General features: G+C 45.8%; 1 protein-coding gene across 1 annotated transcript in view; it reads right to left on the bottom strand.

Annotated features, from left to right (window-relative positions):
* Nucleotides 1-20,063, bottom strand: part of pdhx (pyruvate dehydrogenase complex component X) — a 218,000-nt gene that overhangs the window by 26,603 nt on the left and 171,334 nt on the right. The gene's annotated exons all lie outside the window — the stretch shown is intronic.

Below are 20,063 nucleotides of genomic sequence, written 5' to 3'. Positions count from 1 at the left end.
ATCCCAGACCCTGACACTCAGGAGGCAACATACCACCTGGGAATCTCATTTCTGCCCATAGAACCTCCTGTCCGTCCCTAACTAACAAACTCCCCATCACCACACAGTGAATCTTTCCCCCTTCCTTTCTGACTCATAGAGACAGACTTAATGCCAGAAGCCCGAACACTGACTTTCCTTTGTTAGGTCCCCCCCAACCTCCGACAGTATTCAAAGTGATTTACCTGTCCTTGATGGGGATGGGCACTCTGCACTGGCACCTTAACCTCTTTCCCCTTCCTGTCACCCAGTCTCCTGTGTCTGCACCTTGGCTGTAACTACCTTCCTGAACATCCGATCTATAAGACCATAAGACATAGGATCAGAATTAGGCCATTCAGCCCACCGACTCTGCCCCACTATTCCATCATGACTGATCCCGGATCCCACTCAACCCCATACACCTGCCTTCTCTCTATATCGTTTGATGTCCTGACCAATCAGTAAATTGTCAACTTCCACTTTAAATATAGCCACAGACTTGGCCTCCACAGCAGTCTGTGGCAGAGCATTCCAGGAAATCACTGCTCGCTGGCTCAAAATATTCCTCCTTACCTCTGCTCTAAAAGATTGCCTCTCAGTTCTGAGGCTGTGCCCTCTGGTTCTGGATACCCACACAGTAGGAAACATCCTCTCCACATCCAACTTATCTAGTCCTTTCAACATTCAGTAGTTTCCAATGAGATCCCCCCACATTCTCCTAACTTTCAGTGAGTACAGGCCCAAAGCTGTCAAATGCTCCTCATATGTTAACTCCTTCATTCCCAGAATCATTCTTGTGAACCTCCTCTGGACTCTCTCCAATGACAACACATGCTTTCTGAGATAGGGGGCACAAAACTGTTGACAATACTCCAAGTGTGGCCTAACTAGTGTCTTATACTCAGCATTATCTCCTTGCTTTTATATTCTATTCCCTTTGAAATAAATGCCAACATTGCATTTGTCTTCTTTACCACAGATTCAACCTGTAAATTAATCTTCTGGGAGTCTTCCACAAGGACTCCCAAGTCCCTCTGCACCTCTGATGCTTGAATTTTCTCCCCATTTAGATAACAGTCCGTACGATTGTTCCTTTTACCAAAAAGCATTACCATACATTTCTCAACACTGTACTCCATCTGCCACATTTTTGCCTTTTCTTCAATTTGTCTAAGTCCTGCTGCAATCACTTTGCTTCCTCAGCACTACCAACTCGTCCGACTATCTTTGTAGCATCCACAAACTTTTCTACAAAGGCAATTCTTCAAGTCGCAGTCCCAATATTGACCCCTGAGGAACATCACTGGACACTGCCTATCGCCCCTTCAAGCTCCTGAAGGATTAAGAGTTCATCCAGTTCCAGCTCCAACTCTAACATAGAATGTTAGAAGCTGCAGACGAATGCATGCAGCTGAACCCATCCTGGTGAAGGGTCTCGGCCCAAAATGGCGACTGTTCTCTTTTCCATAAATGCTGAGTTTATCCAGCATTTTATGCGGGACGCTGAAGGCACTTCATGCAGTTGTAGTCATCACAATACTGCCTTTCCACATCCCACAAAAGGAGCATTCAACTATCCTGCCTGGCCTCTCTACTATCTTTGCTGAGCAGATATAAAGAAGGGAAGGAAAAATAACTTAACTTTGAGCCTTTCTATCCTTTGCTTTCTCTGACTGAAGTGTCTAAGAGCTAAAGCAGCCTTGATCTCACCACTCAAAAGCCAGCTGCTGTGACGATTGCCCGTCTTGCTATATAGAGCTCACCTCTGTCCCAGGATAGTGATGGACTTTTACCGCTGTACCATTGAGAGCATACTCACCAAATGCATCTCAGTGTGGTATGGCAATTGTCCTGTATTGGACTGCAAAGCACTCCAGTGGGTGGTGAAAACTGCCCAGCGGATTATCAGCACCCAATTGCCCACCATTGAGAACATGTATCATAAACGCTGCCTGGGCAGGGCGAAAAGCATTATCAAGGTTGCATCTCATCCTAACCATGGACTTTTTACTCTCCTCCCATCCGGTAGGCGCTCCAGGAGCCTCCGCTCCCGCACCAGCAGGCACAGGAAGAGCTTCTTCCCTGAGGCTGTGACCCTGCTGAACCTCACATCACAGCGCTAAGCAGTATTGCACCCATATTGGACTGTCTCAGTACTTTTATATTTGTGTGCTGTAGCACTTACTTTTTACTCGCAGTTATTTTGTAACTAACACTATTCTTTTGCACTTCTGGTTAGATGCTAATTGCATTTCATTGGCTTTGTATCTACTCTGCACAATGAAAACAAAGTTGAATCTAATCTAATCTGCTCTTGCTAATCAATCACAAATGCAGATTGGCCACTATTACTGTACTGACCTGCTGCTGCCTTTGTAGTCTGGCAGAGGACCTCACTGAAATCCCCTCCTCTCCAAACTTCCAGTGTCCGGATTGGCTGCTGGTCAAAGCTCTTTTTTGCTGTACCGACTCGCTACTGCCTTTTGTACTTGGGCAGTGCACCTGACTGAAGTTCCCTCCTCTCAAAAATCTTTTGATTTTGATTCCTGACTTTGTATGCATCATCTTTGTATCATCTTTCCCCGCACCCATTCCACTATTAACCCTGACATTTTGGTTCCCATCCTACAGCAAATCTAGTATTAGCATCCTGATCCACTCCCCCCCCACACAGCAGCTTTAGCAAACCTTCCCACAGGGATATTAGACCCCACATCCTTGGAAGAGTGCCTATGATCCAAACATCTGAAGCTCTTCCTCCTTCACCATCACCACGTTAAATGATATTATCTTCTTACTTATGGCTTCAGTGGCACGTCACATGGATAACAATCCTGAGAGGAATTCCTGTCCCTTAACTTGGCACCTAACTCCCTGGACTCATTTTGCAGGATCGTGTCGCCCTATGACCTCTGGCTGTTCATTCTTTCCCTTAAAATGCTATGGATCCATGAAATACCTGACCCCGGCATCTGGGAGGCAACATACCATTCAGGAATTTTGTTCTTGTCTACAGAGTCTGTTCCACTAATGAATAAATCCACTATCACTACTAATCACCTCTTCTTTCCCCTTCCCTTCTGAGTCACAAAGCCAGACAGTGCCGGACACCTGACTGCAGTGGCTTTCCTCTGCTAGGTCATTCCCCACCACAAAGGTATCCAAAGTAATATACTTATTATTTACAGGAACGGCCACAGGGGCACCCTGTACTAGCTGCCCGCTCCTTCCTCTCTCCTGACAATCACCCAGTTACCTGTGCCCCGTCACCTCCCTGAACTCCTCAGCCTTCTGAATTATGCAAAGTTCACTCAGCTCCAGTTCCCTAACGTGATCTGTAAACAGCTGCAGTTGGATCCACTTTTTGCAGGTGCAGTCGGCAATGACACTGGAGGTAGCTCTGTCTTCCCACATTCTGCAAAAAGAGCATTCCACTGTCCTGCCTGGCATTCCCACTGCTCTATTTGCACAATAAGAAACTTACTTTGGTTTCTGCCTCTTGACCAAAAGCCCCCAGCTCTCCATTCTAGCACTGGCCCACTCCCACAATGGGCACAAAGCTTAAACCCAACTTCTTTTTATTGGCTCTTGTCGTATCAAATTACCCAACGATCTCAAGCACCCGAAACGTCTCAACTGCCTTCACTTGCTTTTTAAATCTTGTGCTCATTCACAATCTCAGGTCCGCCAAAACTTATGCAACGGTTGTTGGACTATATGTTGAATACAGGGTACAGAATTAGTTACAATATTACAGGGAAGAAGTGATTACACTGGACAATGTGTGAAGAATTAGGACTGTAAAATTGTGGCCATGAGGAAAGCTGGGGGGAGATCAGTGCATAAAAAAGTTCAGCTAGAGTAAAATATGAGGGATTTATATTTCTTAGCTGAAGAATTAAAAGCTGCAGGTCACAAATTTAAATTACTTTGAAGAGTGGAGGGGCATTGTGGGGGCAAACTAAAATCACTCAGTGTGCTTGGGATCTGGAACTGACTGCTTGGTAGTGTGGTAGAGGGAGGAACCCTCATCACACTTAAGGCTGATTTATAGTTGTGTGTACGGGCTACGCCGTAGCCTACGCCATAGTCCTGATTTTCAATTCTGTGTCGCTCTACACTGTAGGGAGCATGCATTGGTGTGTACCAAAATGCTAGTTGGTGGTGGGGTTTCTATGCCACTGTGTTGAGTTTCTTCGTGAGAGATGCACGAGGAAATGCATGGAAATCAAACATTTTCGCATGTCGGCAGGTAGATTTGACATTTTAGTTCATCTATTTCGTGTCGGTGTAGACATGGCAGAGAAGAAGCAACCGGAAATGTGTAGGAGGAAATGAGATGCTACCAAGTGGACCAATCACAGTTGTTGCGGTGAGTGTCGCTGTGAAGCGTTAGTTTTTTGGGGAGGTGTGCGTCACTCTATGGCATAGGGTATGTGGTACCTATGGTGTTGATGCGACGCCGTAAAGTATAAATCAGCCTTTAGGAACTTCAAAAGCTGCAACCAAATGATTGGGGATGGGGGATAAGAATTTTAGGATTAGCACAAACATTAGAGGCTTGATGTCTATTTACGGTTTTGTATATTTTCAACAGTTCTGTAAAGAAATCAGACAGAGTCTGAACCTTTCAATCTTTCTGTGTTTTTATAGGACTTCCCCAGTTTATGAATCTCAACTGATGGATTCCGGTACATATGAATGAATTCCCATAAAAATATAGAAGTGTGGCGACCCATTTCCTGGCACATCCGAACCGGCTCACAATTAGATAGCCTACGGGGGTTTGCGAGCACAGAGCTTTGGAGCCTCTGCGCCACGGGGGGCAGGTCGAGAGAGGCTTAAAAGGGAGGCTGAGGATTTCGAATAAAGTTTTTCCTTCGACTGCAGTTACCAACTCCGTGTCGTAATTTTAGCGCTGCGTGTGGCACACCTCTACAATTGGTGACCCCGACGGTCCAAACGATTTTTGGACCAGAAATGACCGACGCCGCCTCTGTTCATGCGGTTTCGTTGAAACTGCCGGGTTTCTGGACACAGCGCCCGAACCTATGGTTCCAGCAAGCCGAAGCCCAATTCCATGTTCGCCAGATCACCTCAGAAGACACCCGCTACTACTACGTGGTGAGCTCCCTCGACCAGGACACGGCGGCCCAGGTCGCGGAGTTCGTACAGTCGCCCCCGGCAGACGGCAAGTACACGGAATTCAAAGCCCTGCTCCTCAGGACTTTCGGACTCTCACAGCGCGAGCGGGCTGCCCATTTACTGCACCTGGAAGGCTTGGGCGACAGACCTCCATCGGCTTTAATGAATGAGATGTTGTCTCTCGCCGACGGACACACACCCTGCCTCATGTTTGAGCAAGCATTCCTGGAGCAGCTGCCCGAGGACATACGCCTGCTGCTGTCCGACGCGGAATTCAGTGACCCCCGGAAGGTGGCAGCCCAGGCGGACTTGCTGTGGAACGCCAAAAAGGTGAGCGGGGCGTCCATCGCACAGATCTCCCAGCCATGCTCCCAGCAGCAAACCAGTCCAGGCCCGGCCGCAGAGCCCGCCAACCCCCGGCCCAATGAACACTGGTGCTTCTACCACCAGCGGTGGGGTGCAGAAGCCCGCCGTTGTCGGCTACGGCGGCTGGCCATCGGGATAGCCTCCTGTATGTGTGGGATAGAAGGTCGGGACGCCGGTTTTTGGTCGATACTGGGGCTGAGATCAGCGCTTTACCTCCGACGAGTTACGACACCCACAGCAGGGCACCGGGTCCCCCCCCCGAGGGCCGTGAATGGCAGCACAGTAAGGACCTATGGCACCCGTCAGATGCAGCTACAGTTCGGCTCCAGCCAGTTCACGTGGGACTTCACACTGGCCACCGTAGCCCAACCGCTTCTGGGTGCGGATTTTTTGCGGGCTCACAGCCTACTGGTCGACCTGCCCAGGAAGAGACTGGTACACGCCGAGACCTTTCAGACGTTCTCCCTGGGTGCAGCCCAGCTGCCAGCCCCTCACCTCGGCTCCATCACGCTGTCCGACAACAACTTCACCAGGGTCCTGGCGGATTTCCCATCGGTTCTGGCACCGCAGTTCACAGCGGCCATGCCCAGGCACGGCGTACAGCACCACATCCCGACCCAGGGACCACCCCTCCACGCCCGCACTCGGCGGCTTCCCCCGGACAAGCTCCGACTGGCGAAGGAGGAGTTCCAGAGGATGGAGGAATTGGGGATCATCCGGCGGTCCGACAGCCCATGGGCCTCCCCCCTGCACATGGTGCCCAAAGCGACGGGAGGCTGGAGACCGTGCGGCGACTACCACAGGCTGAACGAGGCTACCACACGGGACCGCTACCCCGTGCCGCACATTCAGGACTTTGCAGCAAACCTGCACGGCGCACGGATCTTCTCCAAGGTAGACCTCGTCCGAGGGTACCATCAAATCCCGATGCATCCTGACGACGTCCCGAAAACAGCTTTCATCACCCCGTTTGGCCTTTTCGAGTTCCTCCGCATGCCGTTCGGCCTGAAGAATGCCGCACAGACGTTCCAGCGGTTAATGGACGCGGTGGGATGGGACCTGGACTTCGCGTTCATCTATTTGGATGACATCCTCATAGCCAGCAGCAGTCGTCAGGAGCATCTGTCCCACCTCCGTCAACTCTGCGCCCGACTGAATGAGTACGGTTTTACAATCAACCCCGCCAAATGCCAGTTCGGACTCGATACCATTGACTTCCTGGGCCACAGGATTACTAAAGACGGGGCAACCCCTCTGCCCGCTAAGGTAGATGCGGTCCGCCACTTTCCCCGACCCACCACAATCAAAGGCCTTCAGGAATTCGTAGGTATGGTCAATTTCTACCGCCGCTTCCTCCCTTCCGCTGCCCGGATCATGCGCCCCCTGTTCGCCCTGATGTCGGATCCGAGCAAGGACATTACCTGGGATGAGGAGTCCGCCGCCGCTTTCGTTCAAACGAAGGAAGCTTTGGCGAATGCCGCGATGCTAGTACATCCCAGAATGGACGCCCCTACCGCCCTCACAGTGGACGCATCTAACACGGCAGTCGGTGGGGTGCTGGAGCAACTCATCGCAGGTCGCTGGCAACCCCTGGCGTTTTTCAGCAAACACCTGCGGCCACCTGAGCTCAAGTACAGTGCTTTTGACCGGGAACTGTTGGCGCTCTACCTGGCAATCTGGCATTTCAGGTACTTCCTAGAAGGTTGGCCCTTCACCGCGTTCATGGACCACAAACCGCTTACCTTTGCGTTTACGAAAGCATCTGACCCCTGGTCGTCCCGCCAGCAACGCCAGCTGTCCTACATCTCTGAATACACAACGGCTGTCCAGCACATCTCGGGTAAGGACAATGTCGTGGCGGATGCTCTCTCTCGCCCTACCGTTCATGCCCTTTCCGAAGGGGTAGACTTTGCGGCCCTGGCAGAGGCACAGCAGGCAGATGAGGAGATTCTGAGTTACAGAACCGCAGTCTCCGGTTTGCAGCTCCAGGACCTCCCCGTGGGCCCGGGTGAGAGGACCCTACTCTGTGACGTCGCCACCGGCCAGCCCCGTCCCGTTGTCCCGACAGCCTGGCGGCGCCGTGTTTTCGACTCCATTCATAACTTGGCGCATCCCTCCATCCGGACAACTGTCCGGATGGTTTCCAGCAGGTTCGTTTGGCACGGACTCCACAAGCAGGTCAGTGAATGGGCCAAAACGTGCATGCACTGCCAGGCGGCCAAGGTGCAGCGGCACACCAAAGCCCCACTGCAGCAGTTCCATCCCGCCCACCGGCGTTTCGACCACATTCATGTGGATATCGGGGGCCCCCTGCCAGTGTCACGCGGAGCGCGGCACCTCCTGACTATCGTGGACCGGTTCATGAGATGGCCAGAGGCGGTCCCGCTCACCGACACCACCTCTGAATCTTGCGCCCGAGCCCTGATCACCACCTGGATATCTCGCTTTGGTGTACCGGCCCATATTACCTCCGACAGAGGCGCCCAGTTCACCTCCAGCCTGTGGTCAGCTATGGCCAGCCTTTTGGGGACTCAGCTGCACCACACCACTGCCTACCACCCACAGTCAAACGGGCTAGTGGAGCGTTTCCACCGTCACCTGAAGTCGGCCCTCATGGCCCGCCTGCGAGGAGCCAACTGGGTGGACGAGCTTCCCTGGGTCCTACTCGGCATCCGCACAGCGCCCAAGGACGACCTGCACGCCTCATCGGCCGAGTTGGTATACGGCGCGCCCCTGGTCGTCCCCGGGGAGTTCCTACCAGCCCCACGGGGGCAAGAGGAAGATCCCGCAGCAGTCCTGGGCAGACTACGCGAGAAGCTCGGTAACCTGGCCCCCATACCCACTTCACAGCACAGGCGGCACCCGACCTGTGTACCCAAAGACCTACAGAACTGTAAGTTTGTGTTTGTACGGAGGGGCGGGCATCGGCCACCGCTGCAGCGGCCATACGAGGGGCCGTTTATGGTGCTCCGGAACAACGGGTCCACGTTCGTGCTGGACGTTGGGGGGAAAGAGGAGGTTTTCACGGTGGACCGCCTCAAACCGGCCCATGTGGACCTGGCGCAACCGGCCGAGTTTCCGGCACCTCGGTGCAGAGGCCGACCTCCCAAGCAGGTTCTGGCCCAGACTGTGGACATTGGGGGGTGTATCGCCGGTTCTGGGGGGGGGTTATGTGGCGACCCATTTCCTGGCACATCCGAACCGGCTCACAATTAGATAGCCTACGGGGGTTTGCGAGCACAGAGCTTTGGAGCCTCAGCGCCACGGGGGGCAGGTCGAGAGAGGCTTAAAAGTGAGGCTGAGGATTTCGAATAAAGTTTTTCCTTCGACTGCAGTTACCGACTCTGTGTCGTAATTTTAGTGCTGCGTGTAGCACACCGCTACAATATTTTAAAGTTGAAGCATGTGCATATATTCGTTCCTGCAAGTGGCAGAATTTCTTTCTTTTATCACTCCATTTTTGGTCATTGTTCTTCATAGTCTTGTGTTTTTAATGCCATTCATCAGAATAGTGTGGAGGTATGGTTACATATTAAGTGATTTTTTTTGGTATTATCTAGTTAATCAACAAAATTCACTTACGAACATTTGTGAAAGCAGAATTTTTCATTATTCAGAGGTACAATTATGCTACAATTAAATTTATTTAAAATTGAAAGAATATCAAAGGTATTTCAACATTATAAGTTCACTGTTAGACCTATGAACAGAACAGTACTGGTGTAAAAGTCACAGCAGGAAGTCATAAGAGAATTGGCTCCCATTGAGAAGGTAACACAAATCATCTGGAGAAAATAATAGATTTGCTTCACATTAATTACTAATACAGATAATAGGACAGAAGATCCCCAAAACTCCATCAATATGTGCATATTTTTAAATTACAGCCTGCTTAAAGCTTGCCTCAACATCTACATCAGCTCTATCAGTATGAAATTCTCGCACACCACAAAACCCATGCTAAGACTCTTCTAAGAGACTTTTGGATAGGTACATGGAGCTTAGAAAAATAGAAGGCTATGGGTAACCCTAGTAATTTCTAAAGTAGGGACATTTAGCACAGCTTTGTGGGCCGAAGGGGCTGTATTGCGCTGTAGGTTTTCTACGTTTCTAAACAGTGTTCGCTTCCCTAAACATCCTACCCGTGGCTGGTGGAAGTTCAGAAGCTTCTGTGCCTTTCTGCCTTGAGGACAAGATCAAAATAATCAATCACCGTGTTACAATCCTAGTTGATACTACATGCAGTTAAAGATAACTTGTTGCAGTCCAAACCCCATTGATGTCACTCAATCATATCCCATTTGAAAAAGTGGGATAGGAAAAATGTTCAGATTATTCAGAATCAGACTTACTACCCCTGAGCTATGTTGTTAAATTTGTTGTTGCAGCAGCAGTACAGTGCAATATATACATTTATTATAAGTTAGAATCAGAAATAAATGAAGATAAATGAACAGGGCAAAAAGAGTGCATTCAAGTGGACATTCAAAAACTTGATGGTGGAAGGGAAGAAGCTAAAACTTTGAGAGTCCTCCCTGATGGTAGTAACAAGGGCACATCCTTTATGGTGAGGGTCGCTAATGATCGATGCCGCTTTTTTGTGACACTGCCTTTTGAAAATGTCCTCGGTGATGGGGAGGCTAGTGCTCATGATGCAGCTGGCTGTGCACTGGAACCTCCATACAGGTGGCGATGGCTCCCCACGGTACCTCTGTCAAAATGTTCTAGAGTCTTTGGTGACATCCTAAATCTCCTCAAACTCTTAATTAAGTACAGCTGTTGTGTGCCTTTTTCACAACTGCATCAATATGTTATGCACAGGATACATCTTCTGAGATACTGACATCTAGGAACTTGAAGCTGCTCACCCTTTCCATTTCCCTCAATGAGGACTGGTAACTTCCCCTTCCTGAAGTCCAAAATTAATTCTTTATTGACAAAGTTGTTATTGCAACACCACCCAACCGGCCAATCTTACTCCTGTACGACTCATTACCATCTGAGATTCTGCCAACAAGTTGTATCATCGGTGAAATTATAGATGGTGTTTGAGCTATGTCTAGTCACAGTCATGAGTGCAGAGAGACTAGAGATGTGGGTTAAGCGCACATCATTGAGGTCCGCCTGTGTTGACTGTCAGTGAGGAGGATATGTTATTTCCAATCTGTACTGGCTCTGGTGCCTTGATGAGGAAATCAACGATCCAGTTGCAGAGAGGCCATACACCATTGGGACCTAACACCTTGTGAGGATTCATTTTCTTTAAAGACAGATATCATAGGGTTGCCAGACGCTACAAGAACTTACACAGGTATAATGTTACTCTCACTTTCAAAGTATGCATAAAAGTGTTGAGCTCATCAGGCAGTAAAGCATTACAAGCATTTATGATGCTAGGTTTCTTGTTGTAGGAAGTAATGGCATGCAAACTTTGCCACAAGTGACGTGTATCTGCTTGCATTTCTAACTTTACTTGGAATTGTTGTCTTGCTCTTACTGTAGCTTTCCATGCATTTTACCTGGACCTCCTGTAGAGTTCTGTATCACTGACCAGTCTTGGATGCCACAGATCTAGCCCTCACTGTGTATATCCTGGTTCATCCATGGCTTCTGGTTTGGGTATGCCCAGCATGTTCTCGAAGGCACACACTTATCCATACAGGTCTTAATGAGGTTGGTGACAACTGTGGCACATTCATTCAGAATGAAGATGAATCCCTGAATATGATCAATCCACCAATTTAAAGCAGTCCTAAGTGTACTCCTCCACCTCCCTTGATCATACCTTTGCAGTCCACACCACTATTGCAGTGGTCCTCCATGGGAGTAGAAGTACAGACAGGTGATTGGATGACACAGTGGGCACTCTTAATTGTGGTTTAACACTGGCCAAGTGTGTTGGTTCTTTTGGTTCATCAGGTGCTAGTTTGTCAGATACTTTAAGCTGGCCTGCGCAAAGTTCCCCGACATGATTGAGAAGGCATTGGAAAGATGCACTAACTCACGACGGCTAATGATTAGCTCCTCCAGTGCCAGCTTGACGTTATTCCACTGATCTTCAGCAATTTCCATCTTTTCTTAAAGATTTATCTCATTAAAAATATACTTTTAAATCAGGGAATATTTGAGCTAGCCTACAAGTTGCTCATGATCCATGGTTGGGGATACATCATGTTTAAGCATGAGCTTGTGGGAAGCTATGGCCAACTTTAGATCTTCTTCGTTGCGGTGCCCTGGGGGGGAGGTGTGATGGGGAAATAAAGAAGCAAACAAGCTGAAACAAATCAGAAGAGGATTCCTTTGAAGGATCTGAGCAATGACTCGAGCAATGAAAGAAGACATGTCAGCTCATGAACAGCTGGAAGGTACAGATATAGGAAAGTTAAGGATTCCCCATGTGAAAGACTAAGAGGCAATGCTAGGGAAGGGAGGATTTAAGGAAAATGTAAGAAAAATCTAACATCTTTAATATTCAGAATATTCGATGTTGGTTCCAGGATGAGAGACAGGTTGCCATGTTTGTTATATTTGCTGTAATGTTCGTTGGCAACCAGCATTACCAAATATGCAGGTTGTTGCCTATTTGCCAGTGCCAAATCACCATGTGCTGATGTTCAGCTGCCCAGCAGCAGCTCTGACACACACTTTGATCAAAATGTCCGGCCTCTCAGATGACTCAACCAGGACTTAAGGCAACACCAACTTCAGGTGACTTTTCTTAAGATATTTTATTGATGTGAAGGCCTGTCATGAAGGGAAAGGTTTCATAATTTTGGACAAACATGGAAATGGTGAAGTTATGAGCACAGAAACTGCTATTGCAAGTTTATGATAGCTTTCTGAGGGCAATGTTAGAATCAATTGCCATTCAAAATCCAAAACTGGAGGAAGCACCAGATGAAAAAAAAATCTCAGTAAATACAAACTTCCATCTACTCATCACCAGCCTGATGCTGAAACTAGTGAGTTATTCATAGGTGCTACTTCAGAAGGCTGCAAAGCTTCAAACATTTCCACTAAATCTAAAAAATGTACTTCCACTTCCTTTCTTTTCCTTTTACAAATACAAAGGCATGACTGACAACAAGGTAATAGCTCTGGGCTTACTTATGCTCCTATTTCTGATTTCTTACGGTCTAAAGAGGTCTGGGACTCTTTCTTAAAAGGAGAGGTTGACAAGATTTCCAGTGTTCATAAAGGAAAATACCCAGTTCAGGGCATAGAGAGATGAATTATGGCCTGGAATCGGCATTCCTGTTCACTTAATGCTTTTTTTTGGCAGCACATGGAATAGCAATTGGGGCCTAATAGCTCCAGGGATGGATTCCATTTGGATCCCCCACCTTCTCATTTTTTTTCCAGTCCTAATAAAGAGTCTCAGACTGAAATGTTGACTGTTTACTCTTTTCCATAAATGCTGCCTGGCCTGGTGAGTTTCTCTAGCATTTTATGTGTGTTGCTGGTAATAACCCTGTTTTCTATTTACAGCTTTGACCTTTCAAAGAAAATCATTTCACATTTTATTGGGTTGAACTCCTTTTGCCACTTCTCTGCCTAGCTCTACATCCTGTCATAACCAACAACAAATTTCTACTCTATCCACAACTCCCAACAACCTTTGTGATATCTGCAATCTTACAAACACACCCTTCCATTTCCCCATCCAAGTCATTTAAATAAAAATCGCGAAGAGCAGGGGTCCCAGAATAGATCCCTGAGCAACACCACTGGTTACCAACTGACAGGCAGAACACCACTTCTGCAACCACCTTCTATGTACAAGCCAATTGTGTATCGACACAGCCAGGTTTCCTTGGATCCCTTGCCTCCTGACTTTCAGAAGGACCTCCTACTATAGAGAACATTACCAAATGACTTACTAAAACCCATGTACAGCACACATACTACTCTACCCTCATCAACATGCTTTGTTACATCATCAGAGTTCAATCGGACTCATGGGGCTTTCATGTGTTCAATGCTTACAATTGACTGGATACTAACAAGTCGTGAGCAGCCATCATTTATAATGCATAGCAGGTTGCAAAATATTCTACGTTTAATTATGATTCATAAAAACAATGCAAATCAATCATGGTTTTAATTATATTCTTAAAAAATGTTTCTAATGGTCCAATGAAGAAAGTAGTTCCTAAAAGGAACAAGGCTCCAGGTAGAAGGACCAGGGTCGAAGATAACATGGAAACCTTGTTCATAAGGAACAATGGCAGGGTAAACTTGGTCCACAGGGGTCTTCCAAAGGTTTTTTAAAGCTTCATTTCTTTCCCCATCAAGGCCTGCAGCTCAAGATTGTGAGGTGAAGGGGATTGGACAATCAGCAGCAAAGTGACTGTAAGGGTGTGAGTGACAATAAAGTAGCTAGTGATAAGTCTGTGACAGAATGGCAGCCGGATGGTCCACTGTAATGGGGGTACACAAGTGTAACTGTGGTATTGTGCTGACATGCTGGGGAAATGAAACCTTTGTGGGAAAGAGGCAAACTGGATTTAGCTCATGGTAGCTTTAAGGAAAAATAAGAGTAGGAATATGTGTCAATTTAGTAACTCTGTCCTTCAACATGATCATGGCCTGTTTTCCACCTCAAACACAATTACCAGCCCTTTGCCCACAGGCCATATTCCCTCTAAGGCAGGCATGGGCAAACTATGGCCCGGGGGCCATATGCGGCCCATTAAGCTTTTTAATCCGGCCCGCAGAACTTGATGAAATTATATTAATAAACCTTGTTAACGTTTTTTCCCCGCAATTCTGGCGTTTTCCCAATAGATGACGCACTCTATATACATTGACCTTTGTTGAGGTGCAGCGCATTACTCCACATTTGCGCTTTACTCTTTGTTCGGCTCGACCTATTTGTGTGAACAGGCGTTCAGCGTCATGAACATCAACAAAGCCAGCCACAGATCCAAGTTAACTGACCAACACCTCAGATCCATCCTGAGAATTGCCACAACAAAACTAAATCCAGACTTTGATGCGCTGGCTAAAAAGGGAGACAAACAACACTGTTCCCACTGAAATGAAAAATAAGTTTCTTCGTTGTGTTATGTAAAAAATGCATTTGAAAATATTTTTTTCAATAAGCCTTACATGTTACATGTCATTTCTGTTAAGTGCTGGACATCAGTAGTGCGCAGGTGCACGTACGTTCTCAAAATAAAAAATGCGCTCCAGATCAAATAACACGCTCTGCATACTGGCGCGCTGTCACTGTTCTGTCGTTGTTGAGTTTTGGCACAGGGGACAATTGAATAAGAAGGAGCAGGACAAGTAGACCTGCATCTCCTACCGTTTTTGAAATAAAGACAGGCAGGAGGAGAGTGATGATGATAATATCTTGAAGGATAACAGAATTTTCAGTGCTTTAAAATAATAACTGTTACTATTAAAAAAAGCTGGATTTTATTCATTTAATTTTCAGTGTTTTAAAAGTCATTTCAATAAATAGCTAAATACCATGGGACTTCAAAGACAGATATTTTGTTGTAATGCATTTGTTCATTTTCAATTGAAATTAAAGCACATGTTTTCTACATATCCCATGATATTTTATTTTCTCTTATGACGTGTATTAGCAAAACATTCCGTCCATCTGCTCCTGGTCCGGCTCCCCTGTCAAATTTTAGAACTCTTTGTGGCCCACAAGTCAAAAAGTTTGCCCACCCCTGCTCTAAGGTGTGCAATGTGTGCATGTGCATACATCTTTTGCTTTTAGTGCACAAAGGAATTTAAACTGTGCACAAAACATTGTCAGCCTCTACCTCATTGGCGTGTTAAGTATATTTTCTGATCTAAAGAAATAACATTTTCCTTTCCAGTTTCTGATGGAGACGGTGTTGATAACTTGGGAGTCTGTGATGATTTGTCTGCATCTTTTAGAACTGGTTTACTTTTACTGCTTTTAATGAAGCTATGATTGATTCACTATGTCAAATTCCAAAGAAACAAATGGCGTGAAGCACAACAGAACTTTTATAACAGAATGACTTAATGAAACAGTAGAAATTGCTACACCGAAAGCTCATGAGGTCAGGAACGTGTAGCTATGAAAAATATTTATGGTGTTACCTGCATGTATTGTCACAATGCAAAAAGTTTGCAAGTGAGAAGAAGGGGAGTGATACTTGGAAACATTACTTTTTAAAGCATCATTTAGCAAGCAAATCACAAATAGGCATTGTGCAAAACCTCTGGTGGGAAGATCCTTCATTACCTGCTACAGGGTTGCTACATATATTTTGTGAGAGGGTGTGTGTATACTTGTTTGGGAGACTGTTATTTTGTTTGTGCATTTTGAGAAACCGTGTGGTAATAGACTTCAACATGGAAGGAAATACAACAGGCATCATGAGGTCACGGGCACCAAGTGGGGTCAATTACACTATTTTTATCATACTTTGTTGTTCAGTGTCTCTCCATCTTCCTCACTATTCTTACTCCCATCCCCAAAGCTTTTAGCAACTCCCCTCTGTCCACCTGATTTGAGCGTGAGCATTAATTGGCATCATACAATTGTCTAGAGCAGGGGTCAGCAACCTTTACCACTGAAAGAGCCACTTGGACCCGTTTCCCACAGAAAAGAAAACACTGGGAGCCGCAAAACCCGTTTGACATTTAAAATGAAATAACACTGCATACAACGTTTTTTTTGCCTTTATGCTATGTATAAACAAACTATAATGTGTTGCATTTATGAAATTGATGAACTCCTGCAGAGAAAACGAAATTACATTTCTGCATGCAACAAAAACATTTTGAACTCCGAAAAAAAGACGTTGGGTTGAAAGTTACTTTTAAGTAAAATATTCAATGTCTATTTGAGTCCTTCTTGTATTTATGAAAAACGCCGAACTTAAATTTTCCGCCAGCAGCAAACCAAAAATAACGTCAGCCAGCTGTCATCCTGAAAAATGAAAGGACTATTTCACTGAACAATGAAAAAATATGAATATGAGTAAAATAATAGGCAATTAAAATATTTATCATACTTGGTTAATGGGATTTCTGCTCCTGGACCTCAGCGCACAGCGTCTGCACATCAGGGCTGTATGATGTCACCTTCATCTTTACACAGGATCGCAAGCTGTCATCTGTGAGGTTTTCAATATCACTCCATTTGTGTTTCTGAGCAAGAACGGCCTTCTGACGGGCAACATCTTCAAGGTCTGCTGTCAAGCGTCTAAACTTGGACACCCATATGTCTTTGTCGGCTATGTCGGCCAGTTCCATCTCAAGATCAGGTTGACTCACACCTGCCAATGCAGTCGTATTCAGTAGGGAAGGATCGATGCTTAAGGGAGTGACCGGGAAGGATAATGTGTTTTTTTCCTCTCTGAACTCACAGAAGCGTTTCCCAAACGATGTTTGCATTGCGATGATTGCAGAATGTAAATACTCCGAAATTATCATGTCGTGACCTTGTTTGAACTCTCTCAAATTGGGGAAGTGAGACAAAGTGCCTTTCTGTAAATCTCTGGCAAGCACTGTCAACTTGCGCTCGAATGCCAAAACATCCTCCAACATGTGCAGGGCTGTACGTCCTTTCCCCTGAAGAGCTGTGTTCAGCGTGTTCAGGTGCGCTCTCATGTCTACCATGAAGTGTAGCTTTTCCAGCCACTCTGGCTGTTCCAGCTCAGGAAAGGTGAGCCCTTTGCTGCCCAGGAAAGTTTTCACTTCTTCCAGACACGCGACAAAGCGTTTCAGCACCTTCCGTCTGGACAGCCAGCGATAAAAACACGTTGTAGCGGTGTCAGTAAACTGCAGTCAAAGATAGCTTTATTCGAACTAAACAGCCTTGCTTTTCAGCTTCCCTCAACCCAGCCCCCATGGACGCAGATGCTGCAAAAGACGCGTACTCACAAACCCCCGTAGGCTATCTCCCTTAGCCGGAATGCTGGCTAATTGTGAGCCGTTTTATGATGTGGCAGGAAATGTGTCGCTACACCTAGGTTGTACAAGATCACCATAATTACATTTCAAAAGCTAACAAACTAACATAAAATACATTTTAATTAAATACTGACCAATTATTTCCCAAAGCCACAGGGAGCCGCAGCACAGAGGTGAAAGAGCCACAAATGGCTCGGGAGCCGCAGGTTGCCGACCCCCGGTCTAGAGTATGGTCCAACCTGATCCCACTACACAAGGCAGGTTGCAGGAATACATCAGGACATCTGGCTCCAGATCACTCATGTCTGCAAGCTCATTCACTGCTCTTATTTCAGTTCATATTCAGAGGCAAGCTGTTTGATCGGCCTGACTGGTTTTGCTTTGTGTTTATTTTTTCAGGGAAGAAGTTAAGGAATTAATGGTTGGGAATGTAGAGAAGCCTGCAACTGTTATTTATAATTTTTCTTTGGTAAATAACCCAAAGTAGACAGGAAGTGGATGTTAATGTTTTTTTTTTAGTGTTTGAGGTCAGCACTAACTTATCAGCAACCCTGCAGACCTACCACAGATTACATATGTTCTTGCTTATAACATCTTGACACATTCTTGCAGTTAAATGTCAAAGGCTATGAATCACTTGAGTGAGACACCGTGGATTGCATCTATTCACCTCATATACTTCAGTCATGTACCTACTTAAAGGAACAACAACTTTAAAATTAAAAACAATAATAATCAAGAAGGATTGTACCAAGCCCTGTTATGATTTTGGGATGAATCCAAATCAAAAGCAGATTTATTCTTATTCACTTTTATGTATCACATTAAATTAGTTGTTTTGTAACGGCAGGGTTGATTAGCATCTGTTTGAAAATGGCACTTTTAATTAATTGCATCAACCAACAATTTTAAGAAAGTTGCCAGTCACTTTATTGCCTTTGGAAAGAATTTCATAACTGACGACTCAGTTGTAAATGCCAAAGAGCACGTCAACGACATGGGGCATTAGTGAAGATGAAGGCATTTAATAAATAACCCACAGTCTTCATGAAGAATGCTGCTTCACCTGCAGGAGTTTCTCCAGTGATTTTTTGTTCTACAGTGCCAAGCCTTGCATGAATTTTGAATGTGAAAGAATTCATGTCTCATTCTTCAGACCACTAGAGAATGTAGACAAAGTTTGCTTGCTTATTTTTGTCTTTGAGAACAATTCCTCCAATCCCAGGAGTCAATTTTAAACCTTCACCACACCACACTTAGGTAGGAAGGCATACTGATGGCCTCCAATATTTTAACAGTTTCTAAATCCTTGGTCCAAACCAGCTCCTCTTCACCACAGTTTCTTACACTCCATTACCCTTTAGGAAGTACTGAGGGCCCACCATTTCTCCCTTGAACAGACACCCAAACAGTCAGCCTTTACCAGCACATTCTTTCAACTGGTTAAAGTAGGGAACTCACATTGGCCCAGCTGTGCCTCTTCCTATGTTGGGTATGTGACATAGCCTTTTTTCCTAAGCTTATTTGAGAACATTTCCCCATTCTTTCACTTATACATTGATGACATGCATAACTTCAAAATGTTTTATATTTTCTGTCAATTTCTACCATACTTTCAGTTTTGTGGTCCCTCTCAGACATTTTACTTTTCTTCCTACACGCCCAATACTAACATGTTTTACAATCCACCAACTCCCACAGCTACTTTGACTACTGATCCTCTCACCCTGCCTCCTATAACAAAGCCATTCCTTTCCCCCAGTTTCTTGATCTACATTGCACTTGCTTCCTCTGCCAAAATACTATTGCATGGTTCCCTAATTCAATAAGTTGGACTCGACCTCACAATCTATCTCATTATGATCTTGCACCTCATGCCGACCTGTACTTTACTTTCTCAGTAGCTGTTGCACTTTATTCTGCATTCTGCTATTTTACTTTGTTATGCTTCCATGCTCTTCATGTACAGCATGCAAGATAAGCTTTTCACTAAATCTCGGTACATGTGTCAATAATAAACCAATTCCAATTCAATTCAATGATCAGGCAATCCACTTTTAACTGACCTCCTTCTTCCTGAAATTTGGCTTCCCTTCTGCCACAATGTATGGAGTTCACAAGTACATTTGCTTTCTCACCTCTCTTTCCTGGTATTCATCTTCTACCCCACCCACTTTGTAGTCAACATATTATCCTGTGCGATTTCTATCAGCTCACAATCCCACCACTAGTTGCCAAATTACCCCCCCTCCTCTTTCTGCACTTCGTGGCACCATGCTTTGCTTCTGTTCCCACTCACCATTTCCTGTTCCATGCACTTTCTCATGCAAAATCAACACCAGTCTATTCACCTCTTCCCTTCTTACCATCCAGTCAAGCAATCATTCCACAGGAAACAGCAATTGCATGTACTCCAATCTTATCAAATCTTTTCTACTGTATCAAGCGTAGATTGGGTGACTGCTTCGTGAAGCACCTACTCTTAGTCAGTAGCAACGACCCTGAGTTTCTGGCCATTTTAAATCCTCACTCTACTGACCTGACTTGTGGCCTCCTACACTGTTACAACAAGGATCAATGTTTGGCTCAAGGATCAAGCTCGAAGTTTGGCACCTTTTCTT

This window comes from Hypanus sabinus, chromosome 7 (genome assembly GCF_030144855.1).
Source record: "Hypanus sabinus isolate sHypSab1 chromosome 7, sHypSab1.hap1, whole genome shotgun sequence".
Lineage (NCBI taxonomy): Eukaryota > Metazoa > Chordata > Chondrichthyes > Myliobatiformes > Dasyatidae > Hypanus > Hypanus sabinus.
Note: the sequence above shows the minus strand (reverse complement) of the source record. Positions and strands in the feature narration are given on the sequence as shown.